This window comes from Puma concolor, chromosome C1 (assembly GCF_028749965.1).
Source record: "Puma concolor isolate L17-30 chromosome C1, mPumCon1.1.hap2, whole genome shotgun sequence".
NCBI lineage: Eukaryota > Metazoa > Chordata > Mammalia > Carnivora > Felidae > Puma > Puma concolor.
Window position 1 is genome coordinate 40,088,713 of NC_141674.1, and position 26,629 is coordinate 40,115,341.

The window sequence follows — 26,629 nt, forward strand, 5'->3', positions numbered from 1 at the left end:
GTTTACTTCTCTAGGGGAAATCAAAAACAAAAACAAGTGAAGCAATTCCTTTTCTAGATCAAGTTTTTCAGTGTGGAATTAGCAAATACAATGGCATGTCTGTGCATATAAATCACATTCTAGGTGCCTTCTGGAATATCATAGCATTTAAAACGTATTCTAATCTAGTGGGTAAGGACAGTGACAGGCAGAATGTGAAGAATGTCTCAGCAGAGAAGGTAAAATATACACAAGAGGAGACATTCGTTGTTGTTGGAGGAAGGAGGCAGGCTTCACGGAGGAAATGTCATTTGGGTGGAACCAGGAAAGATGGATAGGCAGAGAAATTAGGGAAAGGGAGAATTCTGTGTGTAAAGAAGAATGTAAGTAAAGGCACGGAGATGGGCACTTGCTTAAGGAATAAGTAGTCTGGTGTAAATACAGCATAGGATGTGTAAAGTTAAAGAAATAGTTAAAAGCTATCATTTAGGAAGGTTAAGGTGTTTTGACTTGGTTTTAACTTTATTTGAATCAGTAGCTCTGGAATGTATTAGTTCAAAGGATTGTTAGTTTCCTGATTGTTTTGCAGGGAAGACTTGCCTTTATTGGGTCATGATTTCTCAGAAGTTGAAGTCACCCTAAAGATGCTTCTTAATTAGATATTGGTCATTCAGAGAGAATTGACATTAAAGCACTCTTCTGGTCAGAATGTGATGTGATGATGATGATGATGATGATGATGATGATGATGCTCACTGGTGAAGTTACATTGAGGCTTGCTTTTAGGCTTACAGTGCCAAAAAGCACTAGGAGGAAAAATACCAACTTTATTTCAGATTGTAAAGAAATGTGCCATTAGAGGAGCACACTGCATTCTCTCACCAGCAGGTACCAGTGCTCATGTCATGGGAAAATGTGTGGCCAGAGATAGGATAGTGGTAGTTTGGGAAAAAAACTTATTTCCCCCAGAATAGAATATACCCGCTTCAGACTTCCAAGTGCATGTACCAAGGCATGCTTGTCTTCCCTGGTAGTCTGTGAGCCCTAGAGGGCAGAGATCATGTCAAATGCTCTCTTATTTCGATGTTGGGCACACAGTAACTACTCAATTTAAATGTTTACTGAATTGAGTTATCCTTTTTTAAAGAGCCTGAACTACAGAGTTGGAAGACTTGTGAGTCTTGGGTCTGCCATTTAGTCTACCTTAGTCCAAGTCACCTCATCTTGCTGAGAGCTTCAGTTTCTTAATATGTAAAATAGAATCCATATCTTGATGGGAGGATCAGTTAAACCATATCCTTGATACACCCTCACAGACAGAATAGCAGTATTAGTAAATTACTAGGTTTAGTTTTGCCTCCAGTTATTTTACTGGGTCTTTTGACCAGAATTTTTTTAAGTAAAATAATAAATGAAATAGAAAAGAAAACATCAGTAGCTAGTGCTTAGGAAGGGTAAGTATTATTTCATGAATCTTTTGTTTCAGTTGCCTATGTTTTGAGTTGTGATGTGAAGTTGATGTGTGTTCAGTATGTTTCTTACTTTTTTTGCTTTGTTGGATTCCGGTCGGTAAATTTTGAAAAACACTGTTCTGTTGTTTTGTTTTTTTTTTTACTTTTTTTAATGTTTATTTATTTTTAAGAGAGACAGAGACAGAGACAGAGCGTGAGTAGGGGAGGGACAGAGAGAGAGGGAGACACAGAATTCAAAGCAGGCTCCAGGCTCTGAGCTGTCATTACAGAGCCTGACGCAGAGCTCTAATTCATGGACCGCGAGATCGTGACCTGAGCCAAAGTCAGATACTTAACTGACTGAACCACCCAGGCCCTTGAAAAACACTGTTCTAGATGATCATGAGCTCCGCATTCTCCAAACAAACAAAATCCATCGTTTTTTTTTTTTTTTTCAGAGCTATGCAATGCAAGATCTCTAGTATCTTCCAAATTATTAAAGGAAGCATGGCATCTGATTATTTTACATTTAATGTGAAACTGTATCTTTAGTCTTCGAAAATTCATGCTATCTGCATGGTATATGCTACGGCTCTCTATTAATCAAAGTATTTATTAACTAGCAAATCTTATTCCTTGGTCATGCCACCTAGCTGAACCTTCAAAGTAATAATACTAATGATAGTAGTAAGTAGTGGAGGTGATCTAAAGGTGAGACTAGAAATAATGAGATTAGCTTTCATTTCTTGAGCTCTTACTATGAGTCAGGCACTGTGCCTTACACACTATCCCTTTTAATCCTTAGAACAACCTTAAAAGGTAAATGTTAATTTTCCTATTTTATGGATGAACTAACGGAGATTTTGAAAGGTAAATTAAGGTTACACAGGCAGTAATTGATTGGGCCAGATTTGATTTGAACTCAGGTGTGTCTGATTCTAGAGTGAAATTTAAACATTTTATTCAGTTCCATGAAAATGTATTAAGATGCCTACTCTGTGGTAGCACTGTACTTCTTTACAAATATTGGTGGGTCAGTTGGTCCCAGCTCTTTTTTTTATGTTTATTTGTTTTTGAGAAAGAGAGAGAGAGAGAGAGAGAAACAGAGCGCAAGCAGGGGAGGGGCAGAGAGAGAGGGAGACACGGAATCTGAAGCAGGCTCCAGGCGCCAAACTCCTAGCTGTCAGCACAGAGTCCTACGCAGGGCTCAAACCCACAAACCACCAGATCGTGACCTGAGCCAAAGTCGGATGCGTAACTGACTGGGCCAGCCAGGAGCCCGAGTTGTTCTCTGCTCTTCAGGCTTTACTGTGCGTGAAAGTGGGTGAGATGTGATTTAATCACAGGAGGGCAGCCACAGAAACTTCCGTACCAAGTATTTAATTTTGGAAGTACTGAGAAAGGTGCCTGCCACATAGTAATTATTCCAGATTTATTGAATTGAATTGAAATTGGATTAATAGCTGGTGATTGGGAAGGGAGTGGGAGAGTATTGGAGAACCTTTGTACTCAAGAATGTCCTTGCCTGGAAAGTGGCAGATCGATCTGCCCTAAAACCAACCTATGCCCTTTGAAACTCCTAAAACTTGCAACAGGGAAAAGCCAACTGGAGTTCAAGAATTCAAATTGTGGGGGCACCTGGGTGGCTCAGGCAGTTAAGCATCCGACTATTGATTTTAGCTCAGGTCATGATCTCATGGTTGTGGGATTGAACCCTGTGTCAAGCTCTATGTGGACAATGCTGAGCCTGCTTGGGATTCTCTGTCTCTCTCTCTCTCTCTCTCTCTCTCTCTCTCTCTCTCTCTCTGTCCCTTTCTCTCTCTCAAAAAGTAAATAAATGTTTTTAGAAAAAATTCAAATTATGAACTTCAATTTCATTCAGGCAGAGAGAATCTTCTCTATCTTAGTATGAAAAGAGAAACCATTGGCAGAAACATTTAGAGAATGAAAATAGAAGGCGGGCTTCCTTAGAATGAAAAACAATAATTATTATTGTCGTTATTGTTATTCTTTCTATACTAACCTTACATCTTGAGCAAGTCACATTACCTCTGTGAGCCTCAGTTTCCACATTTGTAAAATAATCTATACTTCTTGGGGTTGTTGTGAGGATTACATAGATCCATTTAATAAAACCTTGCTAAGTACTCACTGTTTAGTGGTCTCTGAGGATTTAGCATAGAGACATAGCCCCTGAGTATCTGGCAAAAGTGCAGTGAGAGTGGGATTCAGCCCCACCACCTGCAAAGCCCACTGCTGAAAGAATGCACCCTTGCATTCTGCTTTGGGGTGTGTATATTATTGTCGTATGTGCCTCTTTTGCATCATTGGAGGTTCACGTTCATTGAGGGTAAGGTTGTCATGATATTCATCTTTTTATCTTCTACTACCCATGGGCCCCTGCTTACCCATTGGTGCAAGGTTACCTTATACAGTTGTCACTCAATGAATCTAACCCAGGTCAGCAAATATTTACCAAGTTGCTCAAGGTGCTGTGCTGGGAAAGTAAATTCAGTAACATTTGCTGAACAGAGTTGAGTTTAAAGTGACTTCAACGTATAAAAGGGGAACAGTATCATGAGGTGGTGATAAATTCCCCTACTGCTAAAAATGCCCATGATCTATTCAGGGAGAAAATATGGCAGTGAACCTAAAAAATAGTGTTTTCTTTCTTTTTCTTAGTGCTGTTTTGTTTGTATTTTTAAAAATTGTTTAACATTTTTATTTACTTTTGAGAGACAGAGAGAGACAGAACATGAGCAGGGGAGGGGCAGAGAGAGAGGGAGACACAGAATCCTAAGCAGGTTCCAGGCTCCATACTGTCAGCACAGAGCCGATGCAGGGTTCGAACCCAACAACTGTGAGATCATGATCTGAGCCGAAGTCGGATGCTCAACTGACTGAGCTGCCCAGGTGCCCCTGTTTTGTTTGTATTTTGTGGGGAACCAGTGTATTTGCTACAGGCACACAGTTGAGATGTGATCTCAAAGATGGCTACATTAGAGATTTGTGGCTCAGGATCAAGCCCAGCTGCCTTCACAACACCCATGAGACCCTCTGTGGCCTGTCCCCACCCTCCTTTCCAGACTCCCATCCTGCAGCTCTCGGCCTTCCATTCATTCTCCACTGTGGAACTTCACCATGCTCTTCTGTACCTATGCTCAAACAGACCCCTTGGTGTCAAACATCCTTCTACTTTTCTTCACCTGTCTTCAAGAGACAAATAGGTGACTTCTCACCTAGGAAAGGTGACTCATGCTGGGACTCATGAGCACTGCCAGCATCCTTCTGTCATTGGTCTTCCCCAGTGCATTATCAGTTGTTGACTTTACTGTTTCACTGCCACCTCAACAATCAGGACTGAGTTTATCTCTGTGCCTGTTTCCTAGTTAAGTGCTCGGTAATGAATTGTTAACTGAATGATAGAGTTGGATGTTGGTTATATGTTCATAAAGGGGTTGCCATCAGGTGCGCCATTATCCTCTAGCCTGTGAGAGGGAAGTTGGACCCAAAGCCCTCTGCCATGAAGACTGATTTTGACACTGCTGTTGCTCACCAACCGTAGTTCTGTAACTTTGGGTTAAAGATCTTGAGGATGCCTTATTTACGTGAAACTCCCTGACTACCATGACTCACCTTGTACTTCCTCATTAATTCTTCTTTCTTTCAGACTTCTTTATATCCCTTGGTCTCTACCACATGGTTAACAATGATACATCACAATAATAGTGACCTTTTATAGTGTATGTGTCAGGCTTTACAAACAGAACAAACTTAGGTTATGTCATTGAACCTTATAACTCTAGGAAGCAGGTATTTTTTTTTCATCTAAAAAATTTTTTATTTTATTTTAGAGAGAGAGCATGCATGCTGGAGAGAGGGGCAGACAGAGAGAGAGAGAGAGAGAGAAAGAGAGAGAGAGAGAGAGAGAGAAAATCTCAAACAGGGCTCATCCCACAAGCCTGGGATCATGACCTGAGCTGAAATCAAGAGTCCATCACTTAACTGACTAAGCCATCCAGGTGCTCCTGAAGCAGGTATTTTTATTCCCATTTTTAAGACAGAGCACCACATAGTTTATGTAACTTCTACAAGGTTACATGTCTAAGAAGTATCAGACTGGGAATTACAAGCCTAGTCTGTTTGATTCCAGAGCCCATGTTCTATCTCCTATTTTATATTATTCACTTCTTAAAAGGAAGGGACTGATGTAGACATTTAGCCTAGTGGTTATTAATAGAGACTTCAGTGAAGATTGCCAGAGTTCATATCCTGGCTTTACCAATTATGACTTTGAGCAAATCACTAATCCCTCCCCCCACCCCCCAATGCTTTAGTTTCTTCATCTGTAAACTAGGGTTATTTTGAGGATTTGATGGACCAATGTACTTTAAGAACTTAAAACAATAAAAATAAAGAATGTAAAACAGTGCTTAGCATATAAAGTGCTAATGATAAGCATCATTATTATTGTCATGTGAAATTAATTTGGGTCCTATTCTTCAAATATTTGTTGGATGCCTGCTATATGCCAGACACTGTTCAAGGTACTAGAGATACAGCAGTAACTAAGACAAGTCCTTGCCCTCATGGGGCTTTCATTTTAGAGGGGGAAGACAGGCAACAGAATAAGTAAGTAAGTAGAATTAGTAGATAGATTGTGTGATGTTTTATAATTCCATGTGATGAAATGCTATTTAAAACATACAATGAGGGGCGCCTGGGTGACTCAGTCTTGAGCATCTGACTCTTGAATTCGTCTCAGGTCATGATCCCAGGACCATGGGATTGAGCCCCACATCAGGCTCTGTCATAAGCATAGAGCCTGCTTAAAATTTTCTCTCTCTCTCTCTCTCTCTCTCTCTCTCTCTCTCTCTCACTTTCTCAATCTCTACCCCTCTCCTCTGCTGTGCACACATGTTCTCTCTAATATAATAAGTTAAAAAATACAGTCAGATAATGGGTTGGAGAGTGGCACTAATGAGTATTTGTTTGTGAACATGTAATGAGGCCACAACAGTTCAGCCAGCATCTTGCTTCTGCTTGGTAAGCTGGAGCAGTCATTGTCCTGTTCTGACTAGCTGCTGACTCTTGGGGTGACAGGCATACCCTACCTGCATTCAGTTTGGGGTGGTCATCCCTGGAGTAGCAGGAAATTAAAAGATTGGTTTGAGGTTTCTGGGCCTCAGGAAAACCCAACATAGAGAACTCATAAAAAGACCAGAGGTCTTCAGTCTGTGAGGGAGAAGCTCCACTCTATTTCCCTATAGTTGAGACTATGAAATGGGATAAAAATCCCAAGAAGGTCAGAAAGAAGGTTAGGTCAATCATTCAAAAAGTTCAATAATCATTGTCATTATCATAAGATTCTTCATTTCCATAAAAGTAATCTAGTGGTTAAGAGGATAGGCTTTGGAGTCAGAGAAATTGAGGATTTTTTTTCCTTTCCCACTTAACTGTGGGGGGGTCTTGGTAAGGCCACTAATTTGTTCTAGCCTCAGTTTCATTGTCTATAAAATACAGTTAATAATACCTACTTCAAAGACTGGTTTATTTTTTTATTTTCAAAGTTTAATTACTTATTTTGAGAGAGAGCGAGAGACCATGCAAGTGGACGAGGGGCAGAGAGAGAGGAAGAGAGAAAATCCCAGGCAGACTCTGCCCTGTCAGTGCAGAACCTGACTTGGTGCTCGATCTCACAATCTGTGAGGTTATGACCTGAGCCAAAATCAAGATTCAGACACTCAACCAACTGAGCCACCCAGGCACCCCTCAAAGACTTGTTCAAAGGATTATTAGCATATGTAAAGAGCCTGGTTCAGGTCCTGGCACACAGTAGGCATTTAATAAAGGAACATTTTAAAAAATAGTTCAATCCACCTAGGGTGCTATGGTGTGTATTTTAGATATTAGTCACTTTTTGTAGGGCTCATAGGGAGAGATTTAGACTAAAATATGCAAGCTACTTCCCATTGCATAACCTTCAAAGAGGAGAACAGATAACCTCAAAACTGAGGATATATCATCCAAGAAAGGCTCGTGGATGCCAGCAGAAGATAAAAAGAGCTTGGTAAAAGAGCTCTGGAGCGTGAGATCCTGAGTTCAGTTCTTGAATCTGCTGTCAAGTTTTTAAGTTGAAATGCTTACTTTTGAATATGTATTTTCATAGGTCAAAAGTATTCAGGCCAAGACTACTGCATTAACTGGAATTGTAAATAAACCTACATGATGAAAGCAACCAGAAAGCGTTAGTTTTAAAATATAGATATGTATATTTTATGTATTTTTATCTCCTCTCTCCATTGTGTATACTATTGCATAAAATTAGATTAAAATCTTAAGATTAAAAAAGGAGAGATACTGTTTATTCTGTTGCCAAAGCTCTTTTGTTTTCATTTGCAATGTGTAGATTTAAATTACTTAAAAAAAAAAAGCAAAATTCTGCATCAAACACTCTTAAGAGTAGAAGAATAACTGAACATTTGGCAGTGCACCTTTTGTGCAGAGCTCCGGGTGAAGCCCTAAATATTTTCCTCTTCTTGTGTTTAGTGGCATGTTACGATTGTGAGTCTCCCAAAATTTATTTGCCCCCCCTTAGCCACTAGTTCACATTTGTTTTGATCATCATGCCTGTACTCATCTAAAATAAACAGCGCAGGAAGAGTGAAGAAAAGGCTTAAGGAAAGGATTCAAAAATATAGAACCACAAGTTTCTCTTATGGTTTTCTCAGCACACTGCAGAGCCTGGTGGGTTGGGAAAAAAGGAAGTCTCGTGCAATGTTCCTGTGTTCTCTCCCTCTAAACCCTCCTGGCACCCTGCACCTGCCGCTGATCACTGATTCATTCAGCAGGCTTTGGTCAGATTCTTCCTGTGTACTCCATGCCTGGAGCAAGAAGTCAACTAAAATTCAGGCCCTGTTCTCCAGGAGCTCCCAGTCAGTGGGGAGACAGGCAGGTAGACTGTGACCGAATGTGGAGTGTGAATGCCACAGCAAAGCAAAGAGAGGAGGTGCCAAGGCCATCTGGGTCAGGAAGTCAGACTTCAACTGAACTTTGCAACATGGCCCAGTTATTTAGATGGTGGTGGGAGAAGCATTTTAGTGGGAGGAGAGGAAGCACACATGTAAAGACACGGAAAAGACATACATACCACAGAAGGCAGACTATGGTACCTGCCTTGTTGCATTTTGGAATTTTGTCTATTCACAAATCTGTCCATTAACCACTGCTATCCCCCACCCCTTACAAGACTAAATTCCTCAATGGCAGGGATCAAATGCCATGGAACTCAGTCATCTAATCATAATAATACATTTAATCTTTGCCACATTCCTATAAACACTGTCAACACTGAGAAAACTTAAGACACAGAATTGTTAAGTAACATGCCCAAAATCACAAAGCTGAACTTAGGCATTCAGGCTCTGGTGCCTGTGTTCCTAACCATTAGATAGATAGATATTGGATAAGTGTTTAAATTGATTTGAATTGAATGGAAGTAGAAGTAATTATATGATGGTTTATTCAATCATTTGTTTTTTTTTTTAAAAATAACACGCAAGTGGGGGCGCCTGGGTGGCGCAGTCGGTTAAGCGTCCGACTTCAGCCAGGTCACGATCTCGCGGTCTGCGAGTTCGAGCCCTGCGTCGGGCTCTGGGCTGATGGCTCAGAGCCTGGAGCCTGTTTCCAATTCTGTGTCTCCCTCTCTCTCTGCCCCTCCCCCGTTCATGCTCTGTCTCTCTCTGTCCCAAAAATAAATAAACGTTGAAAAAAAAATTTTTTTTAAAAAATAACACGCAAGTCATTAGCTTTGATAGTTGTTACAGCAAAGTATTGAGTCTCCATTGGCTTTGGCTTCTGCCTGTGTGACTTGTAGCAACTCTCCTAGGTGCAAGTGTTCTGTGGGACTCTTAACCTGTAGCCCTTAGCCAGATTTAGACCCAAAGTGAAAATAAAATATGAGTTTAGGCCTGAAACAGAGGCAGTCTGAGTTGGAATGAATGAATGGTAAAGGAAAAGAGGCTATGAAGATGGCCTTCCCCAGAAAATGGCCTTAAAAATACAGTCTTTGGGGACAGTTTGAAAGAAGTTGAGGAAGACAAGCGTGATAAGTGCAATATAGCTTTAAAAGATAAAGGTGCTCTTATTTTTTTTAATGTTTTTATTTATTTTTTCGAGTTAGCACAAGAGAGGGAGGGGCAGAGAGAGGGGGACAGAGGATCTGAAGTGGGCTGTGGGCTGACAGCAGCGAGTCCGATGTGGGGCTTGAACTCACGAACCATGAGATCATGACCTGAGCCAAAGTCAGATGCTCAACCCACTAAGCCACTCAGGTGCCCCAAAAGTGCTGTTATTTTTAAATTGATTTTGAAGAGCTGAGAAAGATACAAGAGAGGTTTATGATGAGAGAGGAATGGTGGGGAACAGAGCAAGGAAAGCAGATTTAGCTATGGAGAGCAGGTGAGCACCTGGAGAGCCGCCTGTTTATTCATTTATTCTGCCAACAAAACCTGGAGCTCTGCACTGGTCCTTGGGGTTACAAATGAATCAAACACAGCCCCTGTCCTCAAGGAGCTCACAGTCCAGCGATAAAGACAGGAAGATGGAGAGTCTCGAGGCTGTGTGGTAAATGTCCATGACGGAAGCATGTACAAAGGATAGAGGTGGGAGCTGGGGAAAGATGGGGTGTTGGGGAAGGTCTGTTAGGCCTGGTGGTGGGAGAGGACAGCTTTCTAGGCCAACAGGAGTGCCTGCGCAGAGTGTGGCACGGGAGAGACCACAGCATGTTCTAGTTTGTCCTTGCAGGCTGGAGAAAATGTTGCTGGGAGGGTGATTTCCAGGGTTTATGGAGGTTGTGGTGGGTAAAGGAGGAAGATGAGAGTCAGTGACAGGAAGACCCGGGGTCAGATCCCAGCTCTGTACCTTGGGAACCAGGGCTAGTCACTCTGCTTTCTGTTTGCTGCTTAGCCCCTGGTTTGCTCACCTGTAAAATACAAATGATAGGGGAGGGGGGCAAAGCCCACTCATCTCTCAGGGTCTTCATGAAGATGAAATGTGGTGCTGGGTGTGAATGTGCTTATAAAATCCCCTGAGTCTAACATGTGATTTAAAGAATTCTTTCCAGTGACTTTGTAAGGCTTCATTCCATTTCTGCAGGAAGATAACACTTTCTGTGTTATCTCTGCACTTCCCACCACACCTTTCCAACAGTGCCCTGTAAAATTCTCCTGAAGTGCATGTGGTCAACGTAGCTGCTCCTTGGGGTCCACAGGAAGGAAGGAGCAGTCCAAGTGGAGGGTGCACCAAGGACAGACAACCTCTATGCTTCCACCCTGAGCAGGTCCATGTGGAAAGTCAGAAATGCCCTCTGCTATCCTTCCACAGAGAGCACTGTGGCAATTTCCTGAAATTTCCCATGAAAACAAGAGGGTTTTCCTCTTGGGAAATCAGAAACCTGAGTGACTGCACTTATTACATTTGAAGTATCTAACTTTAAGCCACTCACAGTAGAGGTTGTTTTAAAAAGGCAAAGTGTGGGGCGCCTGGGTGGTGCAGTCGGTTAAGCGTCCGACTTCAGCCAGGTCACGATCTCGCGGTCCGTGAGTTCGAGCCCCGCGTCGGGCTCTGGGCTGATGGCTCAGAGCCTGGAGCCTGTTTCCGATTCTGAGTCTCCCTCTCTCTCTGCCCCTCGCCCGTTCATGCTCTGTCTCTCTCTGTCCCAAAAATAAATAAACGTTGAAAAAAAAAAAAAAGGCAAAGTGTACCAGAAATTATGTTTGTAAGTGTTAAAAATGGTGATTTCATTACTCACTTTTTATTTTTATTTTATTTTTTTTTTAACGTTTTTATTTATTTTTTTGGGACAGAGAGAGACAGAGCATGAACGGGGGAGGGGCAGAGAGAGAGGGAGACACAGAATCAGAGACAGGCTCCAGGCTCTGAGCCATCAGCCCAGAGCCCGTCGCGGGGCTCGAACTCACGGACCGCGAGATCGTGACCTGGCTGAAGTCGGACGCTTAACCGACTGCGCCACCCAGGCGCCCCTCATTACTCACTTTTTAAAGTTCACTTAATCCCTTTCCCTTTGCTCTGTATGTTCCTTACTGGTATTATTGTGAGTATTTATTTATGTTTGTGAAACATTTTGAAGATGAAGGAAATAGCTATTGACATAGGTGATGAGTACTAACATTTTTAAGTATTTTTTTCCATTTCAGAAATTAAATTCCAAGGATAAATGTTACCAGCTCTAGTCAACTTTACTGCCTCATTTTAATGGGGATATGTTTTTAGAATGTTACAATTTTGACAAGGGGAATGAACATGTATTGTGTCCTTACTGTGTGCCAAGTTCTGAGCCAGATGCCTTAAATTTGTTATTTTTCATCTTCACAACCACCCTGCAAGGCAGATAGAATTATGTGTATTTTTCAAAGATGAGTAAATTTAAATTGCAATTCAGAGTCTTAAGTGTCTAAACCACGGTCAAGGCTGGAGCCAGTTTTCAAATACAAACTCCAAACTTCATGCTCTTGCCTATACACCATGTGGAATTTTGAACTAAGATTTTCCTCTAGCATCCATTTATTTGACAGTTTTAATGACTAATGGTAGATATATAGCCCAGTAGGTTTTTAATTGGATTCGATCATTTACTTTCTTCCAAGACCATTGGGGTTGCATTTTATGGTGATAGGAGCTCTTTCCTCTGACTTGGAGGTTTCAGAAGGGACAGAGTTTGGTTTCACACTTGAGTTCAAGTTGTGGTTCTGGCTGAGTGAGAGCAGATACTGCCTCAGGCCTCACTTCTCCTTCATCCTATGTAGAGTGACTTCACTTCTTCAAGCCTTGGTTTCCCCAACTGTAAGTAGGGGCAACGACAGTTACCTACTTTGCACAGTTGTGGGAGAATTAAGTGAAGTAACCTACCTGACTACATCTATCACTGTTTATTATGCGCTGTTGGTAGTATTAGAAGTTCATGGTAATTGCTTGCCTAAACATTTTCCTGTGTAACCCAAAGCACTTTTTAATCAGTGTTATCACAGGATCTCCATTTATTGGGCCTTTGCTATATTCCAGGCAGGGACTTTGCTGGGCACTTTGTATATACTTCTCCATTACCACATTTATGACATTATAGAGTAATTACTTATTTACTGATTTATTTATTTCCTTGCAGGCAGGAAACCCCTTTCTCTCCTATATCTCAGGCATTTATCATAATCGCTTCTGGCCCATTGAAGGAACTCATTGACGTTAAGGAAGTTAGCTTGACTTTTGTTCCTTTGTGCTGCCTTTCCTCTTCTTTTAAGAACTAACTTCAGTTGTGGGGAAGAGCTATTCAAATGAAGTTCAATATTGTCATTATTAAATTGTGACTTGCTGGGGCACCTGGGTGGCTCAGTTGGTTAAGCGTCCCAACTTCGGCTAAGGTCATCTCACTGTTCGTGAGTTCCAGCCGCACATCGGGCTCTATGCTGACAACTCAGAACCTGGAGCCTGCTTCGGATTCTGTGTCCCTCTCTCTCTGCCCTCCTCGACTTGCACTCTGTCTCTCTCTCTCTCTCTCTCAAAAATAAGTAAACATTAAAAAAATTTTTTAAAACTTTTGACTTGCTTTAAAGTATGCCTATAATTTAAAAAAATTTAGTTTGCCCTAAAATTTGTTAATTTGACAACAGCTGACTCTGAATATTGTTAGCCTTTCATTGTTTTGTTTTTTTTTAAGATAAATTTCTGGGATAAAAAGAATATATCAAGAATTGGAGCAGTTTGCCAAGCAAATTTACTTTGTGATTTCAAAGGACATGGTTTCCTGACTCAAAGATGTAAACTCTTCAATACCTTAGTGTATATACATGTATCCAAATTATTCTTAGGGACTTATTAAATTAGTTCTACAAGGGTCTTATCTGAGAATTATATATAATGCAGTTTAAATTTTAGTATAAAGGTAACAATTTTGAAACTTTATCCTGTGTTTTAAAAAGTCTTACCATTTCTGAATTTTTAAAATGCCAGTTTGACTTTTGTCCAATTATATGAATTAGTGAGATTTCAGAAGCATATTTTGAAAGACAAAAGATGATTTGTGAAGATAAAAATATTAACTTGTTCTTTATTCAAATCCAAAATTCTCTGTTGTTATAAGGCAACATCATAAAAATATGTAAAAGTACATCTATTTTTCTTTTTTAAAAAAATAGAACAATGAGGAAATTGAGGTGAAGGAAAATTAAGAGAATAAAAAAAAAAACAAGATAAATTCAGAGGTTAAGTTTGTGTTGAAAAAGAATCAAGGGGCCCCTGAGTGGCTCAGTCAGTTAAGCAGCCGACTTCAGCTCAGGTCATGATCTCGTGGTTCATGAGTTCAAGCCCCGCATCAGGGTCTCTGCTGTCAGCACAGAGCCCGCTTTAGATCCTCTGTCTCTCTCTCTTTCTGCCCCTTGCTCTCTCTCTCAAAAATAAAACAAACATTAAAAACAAGAATCAAAAGTTTGCAGGGAGATTCTGTGTTCTTTCCTTAAACACAGAGGGCTACAAATTTGCTCCTCATTTTTCTAGCAGTATTACAAAGAGGAGACACAATGAATTACAAGATGCAGAGTCCATAAAACTAAAGGAAACCAATCATACAGAGGACAAAGAGTGTTAGTGGTTCATTGTCATAATAAAGTATTTGTCTTAAAGTAGACAAACATTCTGATACGTGGTATTTGTGATTTTTTTTTTTCCTCTCCACTTTGCTTTTTGTTCGTGAGATTTTTTAATACATATGTATTAGGAAGATCTCTGTATGCAGGAAAGAGAGAGAGAGAAGCTTAGAAAGCATGGCATGGAATGCTGCTTGACAGTGTCATACATTCACAAGATGTCCTTGAAGATGGAGCACAGAACAGAGATCAGGGAAATTTTGGCAGCTGCGGTTGGGAAAATAAATGGCTGTTGTGTGATTGGGCAGATCCTAAAAGCAGGCTCCTGCTCAGACCATGTAATTAAGAAAAGTGGGAGCTTTTTGTCCAAGTGCAGAATGTTCATAATATCAGAGTTTGTCAGCAGGAGCTTTTGGAACGGATCAGTACTTTTCACTCCCCGATCCAGGGAATGGTTTTCTTATAAATCATCTTCTCTCCTTGCTGTCCTCCTGAAGGTTGCTGCCAGGCGATAAGGCAGACTTAGATTGTAACCTTGCTAATACACAGTGATTTAGGTGAAGGAGAGACTGAATCACCGGCCGTTTCAAGAAATGTGATTTTTATTCATTTGGGCTCCTATGTGTCCTCTAATGTAGGAGCAGAGTGTGGCCAAGGAGAGATCCCGCAGGACAGCTCTGGGAAGGAGATGGAATAATTTTTAATACTGTGACTCCAAACTGGTTTGAAGGATTTGACATTTTCTTTCATTTTTAAAAATAACTTCCTTTCAGGTTATAAAAGTGCTGTATTTTCATTGTAAGACAAAAACTTGGAAAATAAAGATAGAGACGAGTGTAGCAGTCACCTATAATCCCACCCTTTATTGTTAGTATTTTTACTTTTCCCTCCTACATTGTACATGTTTATGTAATCAAGATAATCAGTTTTTATTTCACTTTTTTCTACATTTATCATACATGTTTTCTTCTGTTATAAAACCCATTATAAACATAATTTTAACAGCTGCAGAATACTGTGTCGTAAAACTATACAGTAACTTACTTAGTCATCCCCTCTTGTTGGGCCCTTAGGTTGTTTCTATTTTTTCACTCTTCTAAGATACACTTTTAATAATATACTTTATCATGCATACTTTTGGTCTTTAGAATTTTACAATGCTTTTCTGAGCTTCAGAATGGATCCTTGGGTCCAAGAATATGAACGTAAGGTTCAGAAAGATTGTGCCAGTTTACATTTCCACCAATGTGAATGAGACTATTTCACTGCACCTTAAAGCTTGACAGTTGCAAACCTTGAATTTCTATGTTCTATGTGAACAAGCTGTCCACAAATAATTCAGAAATACACTTCTCACAGCCTAGGTCTGCGTTCTTAGGAACGCTGTTAGGCTAGAGTCCCATTTTACTCACACCCATCTGCCTTCCCAGGGGGTGTCCAGGATGAATGGTAGTCCCAAATAACTCTCTGAGGTAGTGTGAGGAAAAAAGTTCCCCTATCAGGTCAAAAAGTCTTTTTTTCTAATGAATCCTTCTTATTAAAAAAAAGAAGAAAAAAAGGAGAGAGAAGGAAGGGAAGAAAGAAAGAAATTCAGAAGAGGAAAAAATTAAAAATAAAATTTCAAATGTGATAAAGTAATTTTCAAATTTAAAACTGCCCTATCAGAATGACGTTCAAGATTTTTTCAGTAATGAACATGTAGATATAACATGAGGCTGTGTGAATTGTCCACAGGTCTAATTTACCATGGCCACTTACACATACACTGAGGTGCTGAGAACTGTTTATTTCACTTAGTATCTTTAGCTTCATTATGCCCCCAAATAATCTTTTCTCCTTTGAATTGCACAATTGGAAGAACCATTGGCATTATACAATTCTTAACAAAGAGAAGGTTGTCCTGTATAGAATTTTCTAGATACTGACTCTCTCTACTTCCCTTCACTATCCTCCCCATTCCCACCCAGGTTTGTTAAGAAAACAAATACAAATTTTCACAATAAAAAAAAAAAAAACATTTTAGGGGCACCTGGGTGGCTCAGTCGGTTATGCGTCCGACTTCAGCTCAGGTCACGATCTCGAGGTCTGTGAGTTCGAGCCCCGCGTTGGACTCTGGGCTGATGGCTCAGAGCCTGGAGCCTGCTTCCGATTCTGTGTCTTCCTCTCTCTCTGCCCCTCCCTTGTTCATGCTCTGTCTCTCTGTCTCAAAAATAAATAAACATTAAAAAAAATTTTTTTAATAAAAAAAAAATTTTATTTGTATTTCTGAAGAATTTAATCTGAGTGTGCATTAACACAAATGCGGAGGAGTGACCCCATGGTGCAGATCATGATACAGATGCAGAATAACACATTGCTTCGTTCAGCTGAATCCCGGTGAGTTTGCTTACACTCTGAGCCACCAGCCAGGCACTTTATAAGTATACAATATTTATGCCACTGGCTATTGATTATGCATTTAATCAGAAGATAAGCTTAACTTGGGGTGCCTGGGTGGTCCAGTCAGTTAAGAGTCTGACTCTTGGTGGGCTCAGGTCATGATCTCATGGTTGGTTTATGAGTTCAAGCCCCAAATAGGGCTCCAGTGGACAGTGTGGAGCCTGCTTGGGATTCTGCCTCTCTTCCTCCCTGCCCCTCCCCCACTCGCGCAGGCACATGAGCGCATGCACAGTCAGGCTTTGTTTCTCTCAAAATAAATAAATAAACTTAAAAAAAAGAAGCTCAACTTGATAATTCTGGAAGCAATTTTACAAATTATCCATTGATGTTCTTTGTATGAAGATGACGTGTCTACCATCACAACTGGTTCCTGCCCCGACAGGTACCCATAGCTAATTATGAGGCATTTTGGTTATTTTGTCCACATTAAATATTCAGAGTTTAGAAGCTTAAGGGGTAGAATGGGAAAGGAATTGTTTTCCAATTGAATTTTTTAAGTTTTTTTTGAAGTTTTTTTTTTTAGTGTTTGTTTATTTTTAAGAGAGGGAGAGAGAGAAAATGAGAAGGGGGGAGGGGCAGAGAGAGAAAGACACACAGAATCTGAAGCAGGCTCCAGGCTCTGAGCTGTCAGCACAGAGCCTGACCCGGGGCTTGAGCTCACAAACTGTGAGATCATAACCTGAGCTGACATCAGACGCTTAACCGACTGAGCCACCCAGGTGCCCCTCCTGTTGATTTTTTTATTAGATCTAATATTTTTGCAGAAAGCGAGAGCTTGGCCATGAAATTGTATTTATATTGAAATGAAAACATTTGCGCTTTTCAAATATGTCTTTAACAAAGAAGGCTTATTGAAAGTTTGAGATGATCTTTATTTTGGAAAAGAGCACTGAATTGGGGGTTCAAGGGGTGGTGACAGAAAGGTTTCCTCATCTTTATAATGAACTGGATGGCCGGGTCATCCCTCGGCTCTGGAAGGTTTGCTGTAAAAGTCTGCTAAAACCAAGTACCCAGGGGTTTTACTAGGACTGCCCCAGGACAGGCATACCAGGAAATCATTTTAGGCCCAAACTAAAGCCCTAAAGAAACACTGTAAGATATAAAGGAGGCCAGTATTTATTTAGGAGGAGAAATGTGTGTGCTGTATCTGGGGAGGAAGATTAAAAACTTGGATTTCTGTGAATTTGAGAATAATGCCTAAGAGAAATTAAATTTTGATTATGCTTTTCATATCCACGCTGGCCCTGCTATTTTAAGTATTAATGCCTCTTGTTCTCTCCAGCGACTGCTGAGTTTTTAAAAACCCTGACTACCCCCACTGAGAATACTTTTGGCATGCCTAGTATTCCTCTCCAGTGAAGAAGATGCTGTTTCAAAGGAGTAATGCCTTAAGCTTACCTCCTTGTTACAAACAGTCATTTGTTTAGGACGTAAGCATTTAGACTGGAAACAGGACTGTCAGTACAGTATCAGAACTTGTCCGTGTATATCTCATGTATGTGCTTTTTTGGGAAGGAGGGAGAGTCATTAGAGAAACTCTGGAGGCAATTGCTTAAAGAAAGGGGTATATACAACTGGTTTTAGTTAATTATTTGTTTATCTGCCCTCCCTTTCCATCCTCCTAACTTGAACACTCTAAAGGCAGGGACCAAATTAGTTTTGTTTTCTGTATTCCTAGAACAATGCCTTGGTCTTTAATAGCATTCAATAAACTTGTGTTGACTTGAACACACTTGTTTTAAGGATATGCTGAGAATTTATTACCACATAACTTCCTAGAGTAAATAGGTCTTTCAGGTTATTTGTGCATCTACCCAAAGGTACTATTAAACTGTCAGCATGTTTTCCCCAGTTGGAATTAAATATTTTTTCTAGAGTTTTCTAGTTACCTTCCAGCAGAATTAGGGAAACTTGGTACAAATGTTTTTGAGGGACATGAGTGCAGTCTTCAGCCAGATTCTTCTGCTCCAGGGGTCTTTTGTGAGTCATCACTTGTAATTTGGTGGGGGGCGCGGGGGTGCGGGGTGAGTATATTCCCAAGTTCCCTTTTCTTAGAGTGATCAGATCATCAATCTCAGCCCCTGCTCTTGGAACCCATTAATAACATGTGTCTCCCTCCCAGTTGAATCATAACCAGGAAAGCATTGCATTTAGAAAAAAATATTAATCTGAAGGGACTTGAGTGAATTAAAGCCTCTTGAAGAGAAGGAGGGGAGAGTGTGGATTTTATGAGCTGATGGATAAAACTTTTAAAAAATATGAAATTGGGGGTTGTAAGGACATTTTTAGTATCTTTAAAGGAGCAAGAAGAGAAGTGAGGAATTATTCCTAAAAATAATATCTGTCTTCAGGAACACAGAGCCTGCTGTGTAATTTTCTAACTTTGGGGATTTGTTTTTCAGGCTTTTGAAAGGCGGGTGAGATGCAGTAGTCTGGGCTGCACCACCAGAGTCTAACATACTGCGTGTCAGGATTTTATAAGGGTTAAGTGGGAAATGCCTACAAAGAGAATTAGGACTTTTATTTTTGTTCTCATGAATAATTTAAATCTATTTCTTTAATGGTTCGATTCAGTGACTGCCCTTGGTAAACATTATTCTTCATGCTCTCGGGAGCGCTTGTTCTATTACATAAGGGTTAGCCTTTATACATAAATTTTCAAAAGTTCTTCCAACATGGTAAAAGAAAACACCTTTCAATACTCATTAAAATATTGAATAAAATACGTGTGTGCGTGTGTCTCAGATGTACACACCTGAGACATGTTTGCAATCAGTACACTCCATCTTTCTAGTTTCTGGGAATGCTGACATTTAGAGGGCATTAAAAGTAAAGGGGAGAGTATTTGGAAAAGAAGCACCATATTCCTGTGACCTTCTTAGTTTCTTTTCTCTTGGTCTTTTTGCCCTGATTGAGCCTTGAGGCCACCCCTCCTCCGGAAAACCAGAAGTTGAGAACTGCCGTGATAGGAGTACAAGGGCCCTGCACTGGGCTCTTGGATGACGAATATCAGTCTTGCGTTTTACCATAGCACAGGTTCCTGTAACATAAAGTCGTAACCCTTTATGTGTCTCATGAAGTAAATCCTGAGAGTGTAAAGTGGGTTAAGATATGTAAATGCAAGACCAAGCAGTTTATTGTGGGACTGCATTTTTATGGAAAATATTGGAGTAAGGCCACAGTATGGCAGACAGGATTGGTGAGGGGGCTGCGGTAGGGCCTCCAGGGTGGCTCTCTGGTGCCCGGGACAATAACTGTCCTTAGTTGTGAAGAGGAAGACCAGCCCTATATCTCTAGTCTTTCCCCAGATTTGAGCAGATGAAAGCCTTGTGAAGAGTGAAGGACAGAAGGAACTGTGAGGAGTCCATGAGCTGATGGAAGAAATATTAAAGGAGACTTTAAGTATATTTTTAGAATTTTACAATAGTCCAGTTTAATATACTTAAAGGACCTTCTGGCCATAAGACATGCTTGCTCTCTCCTCTGACATGTAGACCCTTTGGCAATAAATATTTGTTTGGTTAATGAATTCATGAATTCTGAGAACAAGAAGTTACATGAAAAGAAAGATTTGGGAAGGAAGGGAAGTTTTTGCACTTTGATTGTATTGCTATTCTTAGAATCAGCTGGAGGATTTCAATCTGGAGACAAAGGATTGCCTTTAGTGTACGTAAAATGGTGTGTGTGTGTGTGTGTGTGTGTGTGTGTGTGTGTGTGTGTGTGTGTACATTTTTCTGGGGAGAATGGAAAAAGGCATTCAACAGGTTCTCAAGGGGGCTCATGTCAGCCAAAGATTCAGCCCTCCTGCTTGAACAAATGCCTCTTACAATCTGTATATGAAATAATATCTAAATGTATGCCTGGCATATAGTGGGTACTCAGTAAGTATTCTGCCCTCTTTTGTTATATTTAAGAATGGGATGACATTAATACCTTTTTGGCTTGTACTTTACAGGGTTGTTTGAGGGATCTAGTGAACTACTGAACGTGCAAGGACTTTCATTCATTCAATAGTCCTTTATCCAGAACTTAGAATCATCAGGCGCTGTTCTACATGCAGGAGATGCTATAATAAACAAAACAGATGTGTTCTCTGAGCTATGGAGCTCAGGTCACCATTCTTTGTAAACTGTAAAGTGCTATACTCAATAAAGCATGGAGATAGACATGTCTCCACACCTCTGTTCAAGGGCATTTTTATGATATGGCCACCTTACTCCCTCTTCCCAGAAAAGGAGAAATAAACCCTCATCTAAATGTCCATGTCTGCATTGTCACAAGAGTACACAAGAGAGGTAGTCTGTAGACCTGGGCTTAAGTCCCATTTCCTGCTCTAACTAGCAGTATCACCCAGAGCAAGTAATTTCCCCTTTCTGGTCCTAGGTTTCCTCATTGTTAACATTATGGGGTTGGGTTTTGTGGTCCTTAGTGTTCTATGGTATCTGTCATGCATCTCCATCAGGAACTCAATGAGGGCTATCTCTTTGTCTTTGTTGTCTCTGTATCCTCAGGGCCCAGCACAGTGCCTGGCACTCCGGGGCTCCATCTCTGTTCATCTAGCATTCTAAGATCTAGCCATAATGGAAATAAACCCCATTTTTTATGTACATCTGACCTGACAAGTCCAGGAAACAGTGAAGCAGATACCTTTGGGGGGACAAAATAAAAGATGGGATTGAGCAAGTAATTAAGGCTATGGGCCTAAGGACCCAGGATTGTGGCGATGGAGACACTACGATGGGCTGTTTTTTTCAGGAGCACCTTATGAATGAGGCTGAGCCTGGCCTCTGCTTCTTACCTCCCTCCACAGAGATAAATATCCCTGAGTGCTGATCCAGCAGCTGCATGTCTGAGGCCTTCCCTCTTGCTTTTGTTGTATATTTTTCTGAAAAAAAAAGTGGTGGGAGGGGTGAGGTTAATGCGTTGAGTGTGAATAATTAGTCATTCAAATCATTGACATTTACAATGACAGGATTTGAGTGCCTATGTTATTGTGCACTGCTCTAATAGTTTATCCCTGAAATTTTCTGCCTGTATAATGTTTCTTAAAATATATCACAGGAACATAAAAGATTTAATGCAGTGCTTTGTACAACCATTAGAGTTGAAGTCAACTGAACCTCCTCAATGCTCTATCCTGGATGCTCACTGTAATTCTGTTCTTAATTGCCATTCGTAAGAGGGAAGGAGGGCAAAAATGGTTTGGAACCTGGTCAGCTGCAAAGTTGGCCGTGAGACCCACACAGACTGTTTCATGAAAATACATAGTCACACTTGAGTAACTGATATATTTATTTGCAATGAAAATTGTGCTGTTAGAATATCAAAGGCTTTAGCCTGGGGAAGGAAGTCTTCTGATCTTGTGAAGCCAGCCTCTGCACTTATTGGAGGACATACTTCCTGCTAACATACGTTTACCTCTGGTCTGTTCCCCAAGTTAAGATTACAGGTGTCCTCTCGTTAAAGACGTCATATAACCTTAAAATATTGCAGTTTAATATTCTTGGGTTCCATATCTTTAGACCTTGGCAATTTCTCTTATTTTCCAAGTAATGTTTTAAAATCCTCTTGGTTCACTTGTGTGTTGGATTTGATTCTGACATTTTACATTTGTGATTCCTTTTTTTAAGCCTGTCTTGTATCCTGGAATGCATCAAGATGAGTGAGGGGCTTACTATGTGATGTGTGTTAAACATTTGCAAGTGTTTCTCAGCTTTAGCATTGTACTTTTTTATTGAGCAAACTCTGTGTGATTGTGTGTATTTTCATCAGTTCTTTCTGAATACACAAAAGGATAATTGTAGTTTGTGTGCAGAGCAAAGAGAGCTCCATCTCCATAAGCCAAGAATGACTTGACCTAATTTATAGGTTTGGTCGGTTGAAGTAGCTCAGTACCAAATATTGCATCTCATCGATCCTTTTCAAAAGTTTGAGCCCAGTTAAGGTTGTCTGATCTACAGATGGGGCTCCAGTCCAGGAGTCAGCATAATTTAGGAAATGCACATAAGATGTAGGGGAAGATGGTTGGGGAACTGACATGACTTTACTGCAGACTCGATGCTTCGTAGGCTTCTCTGGAGCAAGGAAACCTGTGAGATGTTTACATGGACAAGTGCTGGCTTTCACCACACATGTCTGTGAGGCGAGCATCCAGTGAACAAAAGATGAACCTGGCTGTCAGGTGACCTTTAACAGTCTTGATCCCATAGAATCTCAGCATGCTTAGGTATGATTTACATTCTTCTTCATACTCCATCATTCATGCCAAAAAGGCTGCCTCGGTGCAGGATATTTTCTAGGTGTTTGTGGGAGAGCCATAAGAAGAGTAACCTGACAGGGGCACCTGGGTGGCTCAGTCAGTTAAGCGTCTGACGTCGGCTTAGTTCATGATCTCACAGTTCATGAATTCGAACCCCGTGTCGGGGCTCTGTGCTGACAGCTAGGAGCCTGGAGCCTGCTTCAGATTCTGTCTCCCTCTCTTTCTGCCCCTCCCCCAATCGCACTCTGTCTCTCTCGGTCTCAAAAATAAATACACATTAAAAAAAATAAAAAGAAATAAAAAGAAGGGTAACTTGACAAATATGGACAGCAGGGAAGGTGTTCTATAGATCATGGGACTAGCACTTTTGCCATTAAGTCAAAATGTAGCAGCTGGGTAGCTCTGTGGTTCTGCCAACCCAGCCTTCTGAACCAGATAAATTCTGCTTTTAAGTTTCTTATCAAGTTGGCAGTGCTCCTTGTGTCTGTTGCCTGGACACTTAGTGAGGCAGTGAGACGACACAGCAAATGGAGACACAGCTCAGGCCCAGGAGGCCCAACAGTTTGGCAGAGCAGAAACCTGCCTCCCAGCCAGGAGTTGTGATGATGCTCTACGACATCATCTCCATTAGCATGTACATCTCTTGGGTGCATCTCCCTCATTGTTTCCTGGACAGAGCAGCTGACTAGGCTGTGTTGGTACAGTTTCTATCAGTGCTGAGAAGAGTTTGATTTAAGATTCTTCAGATGGGGCGCCTGGGTGGCTTGGTGGATTAAGTATTCCAACTCTTGATTGAGACTCAGGTCATGATCTCGTGGTTTGTGAGTTCAAGCCCTGCATCAGGCTCTCTGCTGCTTGGAGCCTGCTTTGGGTCCTCTATGCCCCCCTCTGTCTGCCCCTCCTCCATTCTTTCTCTTTCTCTCTCAAATAAATATTTAAAATAATAAGATTCTTCTCAGAAACTCTTTGTTTTCTCCTTGCTGTCTCAACCAGCCTTCCAGAATCCCACAGTTGACCTGAATCCAAGAAAAAAGTTCTGATGATGTGATAAGGGGAGCCACTTACGTTACTTATAATGATAAAGAATCTTAGAAGCTCCTCACCTTCCTCCGTCTGCCTTATTTCTCTGACTCCTCTTGAGACTTTTTTTTTTCTTTTGGTTTCATTTCCGATTTATGATCATTCAGAAGAGGAAAGAATTAAAGTAACACCTATATAGGGCATGATGCAGAATATTAGTCATTATGCCTCCAGGCATTCTTTCTGAAGATAAACCTACACGAGAGGCTTTATTCCAATTTACAAAGAGGAAACTGAGGCTCAGAGTATTGATGTAACCTGCCTGAGAGCACATAGCTAACAGGTGGTGGAACTACAATTTAAATCAGCTGTTGCCTTGACTAAAAACATATTCCTTTTTTACTTTATCACTCTGCTTCAATGAGAAAATAAGCAAAAATAAAACCAAACCAAGAAAGTGTCAACGAGTATTGATAAGGGTGTGCAGCAACTGGAACTTTCATACTCTGCTGGTGGGAGTGTAAATTGGTGCAGCCATTTAAAAAAGATACTGACAGTGGCTACTACAGCAGAACATAAGTATATTCTATGACCCAAAAATAGACTCCCAGGAATATTCCCAACAGAAATGTGTGTGTGTGTGTGTGTAAACCACAAGACAAGTACATAATGCTCATAACAGCGTTATCAAAATAGTTAAAAACTAGAAACAACCAAATGTTTATCAACAGTAGAAGAGATAAATAAAATGTGATTTAAAAAAATTTTTTTTAATGTTTATTTATTTTTGAGAGACAGAGTGTGAGTGGGGGAGGGGCAGAGAGAGAAGGAGACACAGTATCCAAAGCAGGCTCCAGGCTCTGAGCTGTCAGCACAGAGCCCGATATGGAGTTCAAAACTACAAACCATGAGGTCATGACCTGAGACAAAACCTGACACTTAACCAGCTAAGCCACCAAGGCACCCCAAAATGTGATTTAAAAAAATTTTTTTAATGTTTATTTTTGAGGGGGGGGAGGGGCAAAGAGACAGACACAGAATCTGAAGTAGGTTCCAGGCTCTGAGCTGTCATCACAGAGCCTGACGTGGGGCTCAAACTCACGAACTGTGAGATCATGACCTGAGCCAAAGTCAGACGCTTAACTGACTGAGCCACCCAGGTGCCCCTAATTTTTTAAATGTTTATTTATTTTAGAGAGAGAGAGAGAGGCAGAGAGAGAGGGAGACAGTGGATCCCAAGCAGGCTCTGCACTGACAGAGCCTTTGTAGGGCTCGAACCCACAAACCGTGAGATCATGACCTGAACCAGAGTGGGATGTTTAACTGACTGAGCCACCCAGTTGCCCCCAATATTTTTATACAGTGGAATTCTCTACAGCAGTGGAGAAGAAGAACCTACCACTATATCTAACGACATGGATGACACCCAGACATAATGTATGAAAGGGTACATATTGTGTGATTCCATGTATTTAAAGTTCAAAAACAGATAAAACAAATCTCTGGATTAGAAGTCAGTTACCTTCGGGAGGTGTGAATGATAGAGGTGGGGACACAGGAAAGACTTCTGGAATGCTAGTCATGTTCTATATCATGATCTGAAAGGTGACTACTCAGGTACGAATTGTGTTCTCTTTGTAAACATTCTTTGAGTTGTACCCTTAAGGTTTGCACACTTTACTACATGTGTATGATATAAAAGTGCTTATCCCCCAGAAATTCTCTCAATAGCCAAATGGTGATGATAATGGAAGCTGCTAGTTATCAGATATCTGCTAAGCCTTGCTTTCCTTGTCTACAAGATGTGGAGAATATGAGAATATGCCTCATTGCCTTCTTGTGAGAAGTGAGACGAGTGATGTCAGACAATTGGTAGAGTGACTTTAATAAATATCAATGATGGGAGCATCTGGCTAGCTCAGTCAGTAGAGCATGCAACTCTTGATTTCGGGGTTGTAAGTTCAAGCCCAATATTGGGTATGAAGATTACTTAAAAATATAATCTTTTTAAAAAATAAAAACAAATAAATATCAATGAATGTGAATTACATTCCCACTACTATTCAGGTGGTTTCTGTACATCATGTCACCACCTTGCAAGGCAGGTGTCCCCATTTTCAAATGAGGAAAACTAGGGGTGCCTGGGTGGCTCAGTCACTTGGGTGTCTGACTTCAGCTCAGGTCATGATCTCACAGTTTGTGGGTTTGAGCCCCACATCGGATTCTGTGTCTCCTTCTCTCTCTGCCCCTCCCCCACTTGTGCTCTGTCTCTGTCTCTCAAAAATAAATAAATGTAAAAAAAAATTTTTTTTAATTAAAACAAAAACAACAACAACAACAAAAACAAATGAGGAAAACTAAGGCTCCTAGAATTGAAGTCCCTTACTCAAAGTCACACAGCTAGTGAAAGGCAGAGCATGATTCCATTTCCAAAGAATTGATCAATTTCGGAGGCAATGGAAGTCTTATCATGAAGGACTAGTAAGGGATGGTGATAGGATAGAATGGAAAAGGGGGATTGCTGGGCTGCATTCGGGGCCAGGAAAACTGTAGGCCCAGGCTCTGCCCCAGTTTGCGATGACACAGTTCACTGGATGTCTCTGGAATTAATCTCAAACATGAGAGTTTTGAACTAGATTTTACTAGATTTTATTTCCTTAAGTGACTTCTGGCTCTGCAGTTTTATGATTCTCTATGTTTGTCATGCCTTATAGGGCCTCTTTACAACCAGGCTCCATGAGCTTAAATTCATTTTTCCCGTAGAACTTTATTCCTGCTTCATCTTCTCAGTACTTTTCCTCAATCACATCCTATAAAGCAGGGCT

At 40.7% G+C, this 26,629-nt stretch overlaps 1 protein-coding gene across 7 annotated transcripts in view; it reads left to right on the top strand.

Annotated features, from left to right (window-relative positions):
• ELAVL4 (ELAV like RNA binding protein 4) overlaps nt 1–26,629 on the top strand; it is a 148,633-nt gene that overhangs the window by 68,153 nt on the left and 53,851 nt on the right. The window lies entirely within an intron of this gene.